At 38.2% G+C, this 3,556-nt stretch overlaps 1 long non-coding RNA gene across 1 annotated transcript in view; it reads left to right on the top strand.

Annotated features, from left to right (window-relative positions):
- The first annotated feature begins 468 nt into the window (after nt 1–468).
- Nucleotides 469–3,556, top strand: part of LOC118327951 — an 8,112-nt gene continuing 5,024 nt past the window's right edge. The window contains exons 1-2 of the long non-coding RNA XR_004796726.1: nt 469–604; nt 1,596–1,656. This is a non-coding gene — a long non-coding RNA (uncharacterized LOC118327951). The remainder of the gene's footprint in view (nt 605–1,595; nt 1,657–3,556) is intronic.

Here is a 3,556-nt window from a genome sequence, read left to right on the forward strand (position 1 = left end):
ACTTTTTCCTGTACCGTACATACACGTGTGGGATGTTTGGTGGTGATTAATTTAAACTTTGAACTATAAACTACAAAAGACAATTTGAGCACAGAGCGTTAAAGGAAGTAGAGGAGGTAGTTTTATCCAGATTAAGGTTTTATCACACTGCTCTAAATAAGAGACGGTTTCTTTTGGGTAAAGTAACAAGGATGTGTGCATTGAAATATAACTGGAAGTGCGGACCACGTAATAATGCTCGTTGTCAAACAGATGAATTAAGGGTTGTGAGGCCAGATGATTATCTTAATGGCTCTGCTAGGAACAAATGGAGATAAAGTGTGGGGAAACACAGAGGTAATAGATTTATCAGTAAACGGATAAATGGAAGAATAATTAATTTATTTATTGTATTTTGTTATTAAACACCAAAGTATATCCTGTCCCACCTACTCCAGTACAGTAGGTGGCGGTGTGCTTCTAAAAGTTTCTATTTTAATCCGCCATAAATTTAAAAAAAGAAGAGCGTCTTAGTGAGAAGACCGTGAAATATCTCCGGGCCGTGGGTCCACCTGAGCTACTGCAAACTGAGCTACTACAAACGGAGATACAATCCACGTTGAAGGTGAGTAAACTCCTGTTTTTAAACAATAACTAACAGCGCAGTGCTCCTGAACGTAGCTAGGTGGCTAACTACGAAGCTAACTCCGCCGTTGTGTTTCGAGCTAACGTTGAGTAGCTAACAGCTGACGTCAGTGTAGCTTCACGTACATCGGAGCGTCATCACCGTCAGCGCAGGTGTGTGTCGGGTTAAAGGTGCAGCGATGTTAATCTCTAACAACAGGTAATGTTAGCCACATAATCTGCCCTCATATCCCGGGGTTGTATGTGTCAACGATAAATAATCTGTACCTCTTCCTCGATAAGATTGGTGTGAATTTTATTTAATTATTCTCTAAATAATCTGAATTTTAAACTCTTTTTGCACAAACTCACCTTGCAACGATTTCACATGTGCAGTTACACACTTCACACCATATTCCACTTTATTGCACATTGCATAGTGTGTATATTATAGTATATATCATATTTTCTGTTCGTTATTTTATTTATATTTACTCTTCTCTACTATTTGCACGACATTCCCCAGTGCTGCTGTGTCAAACTTTAATTTCTCCCACTGGGATCAATAAAGGAACATCTTGAAAGACTGTAGGTCCATTTTGTGGAGTTGTTTCTTAATATAAACGTCCTCTTACCTTCACTGACATTGATTATTAGCTCTCCCCACACAGTCTGTTGCACCAGCTGTGTGTAGGCTCTCTCCAAAGTCAACACACTTGTTAGTCTGTAACTAAATCAGCTACTAAAATTGGTTGCACCACGATTACTTGGGGCATAATTTACCTAGTTTGGCTGTAACCTTCACCATGGTTACCATATGCATTTTGGTAATATAGGCTACAGGAACCGGTAGAGGTGGAGTGAAATGTCTGTGCAGGTGCAGACCTCTAAATTGGAGAAAATAATATATTTATTTATGCATAGACTAGATGCAGATTCAGTTGATTGTGTGTGTAAAGTGGTTAATGACTCTTTGTTTTTTTTCCTTTCAGACGCTTTGGGGGTTTCTAATTATGTGGACACAGAATCCAGGGCGTCCAGGTTCAAGTTAAGGTATGTAAGGGGCTGCTCCATAAAAACACTGATGTACATTTCCTCAAACCTTAAATATAATGTAACAGAAATGTCTTCACTCTCTAATATCAGTTTGTAACATGAATTATTTTGTATTGTGCCATCTAGGCCACGTACAACATCAGTTTATCCTGAACACTGTTTGAGCAAAAAAAACATTTAAATTTTGGCATTTTCATGGTTGCTGTGAGCCTATAATTTAATTTCATCAATGTAAATTTTCCTCAAGACATTTTTAATATTTCAGGAGAAGAAGATTATTTGAACATGTGCTGCATTTGTATTTGTTGAAAACTGTGTTTGATAGTTGTCTGCACAGCTACAGACCTAACGGGGCAACTTATCAGCTACACAGAGCAAAGATGGGATGGACAGTGTGACCCTAAAACTTAAGGAACATTTTGAATTTCTGACTCTGGAAATGTAACTTTTTATTGCCAAGAGTCCATTTTGAAATTGTGGAAGCAGAGTTTCACACCGGAGAGTTGATGCTGTATGTATCTCTGTGGGTACCAATGCTATTTGACCCACAACAACAACTCACTACAACGACGGTTTAACTTTGAGATATGAAATATTTGCGGCTTCGTAGTGCATACTGTGAAATTTTTGTTTTTATCATCGATTTAAAGCCATTTCTAACAGTTCGCAGGGACCACCTCTCTTTACATAGAAGCAACCAATCAGGCCTGGTTGTGTGTTGCGTTTTACACAACCAGTCCAGCTATTTATGTCGGCGCAGGAACACTTTCGGAAACAGCTGTCATGACCTGTTAACTTAAAGGAAGCGTATTTTCACTGGTTAAAAAGCAAAGAGTCATGGTGCATTTTATGTCATAGTTACATTGTTTAATACTTGAACAAATTAGGTAGCAAATTTATATCATGGTGCATTCTCTACAGGTGTGCCATTTATACCGGATATACCTTCTACCCATAAGACAACATCATGAGAATCACTTCAGGATTGTGTTGGCTTTATTTATTGTTTTTCCAACACATCACCATGAATCTCTAGCTTTATAAAGACAGACTGCATCTTTCATTCTCGGTTTTTGCCCCAAGATTTCAATCTTAGAAATGCATTACCGAGAATTAATGTAGCCCAAACAGATACACTTGGAATTTGGTCTGTGTTGGGAAATATATAGATGTTAACACAATTTGCCGCCTGTTGAAAACCTCTGGACCCAGTGAACAACTGCTTCAAACAAGATTTTATCAGAAACCTTTCACAAGGGAAAAATGGTACATTGCATCAACGAATTTGCAGGGCGGATTTGCAGTTAGTTACTGTATATACTCAGCATTAATAATCATACATTGATGTCCCAGTACTGTCCCTTGTGCCATAATGGCAAGCTCTCACATACGTAAAGGTCCAATGCAAAGTTAAATAAAGTTATATCCTGCAAAGCAAATGAGCACCAGAAATGTGAGGGACTCATTCAAAAAAGTTTTTTTAACACGTTTCGGAAAAATTTGCGATTTATCCAGCACTATTTATTTCAAATTTTAATATTTGCCACATTTCAAAATGAATTTGCCACAGCATTTCATTGTCTGAACTTGATGTGACTTTGACCTGCAACTACTGCTTACTTAAACTTTCTATCCTTCCAAGGAATTTGATCTCTTCTCTTAACTCACTGACATGTTTCAGGATCGTGGACGACAATTTAAAGGCGCTAACGAACACATTTTTTTAAGCATTTGAGACATACGAAGAAAGAAACCATTACATTTGGGAGTTATGTCTCGCCGAAGAAGCCACAGCTCATCACCAGGGCGTTATTCACGCTCCTGCAGCAGTAATGATCCCCGAGATTTGGAGAGAAGAATTTTTGTTGGGAACTTGCCGACCTCTGACATGGAAAAG

Source organism: Morone saxatilis, unplaced genomic scaffold, assembly GCF_004916995.1.
Source record: "Morone saxatilis isolate NCDOM2014 unplaced genomic scaffold, NCSU_SB_2.0 Contig18, whole genome shotgun sequence".
Classification (NCBI taxonomy): domain Eukaryota; kingdom Metazoa; phylum Chordata; class Actinopteri; family Moronidae; genus Morone; species Morone saxatilis.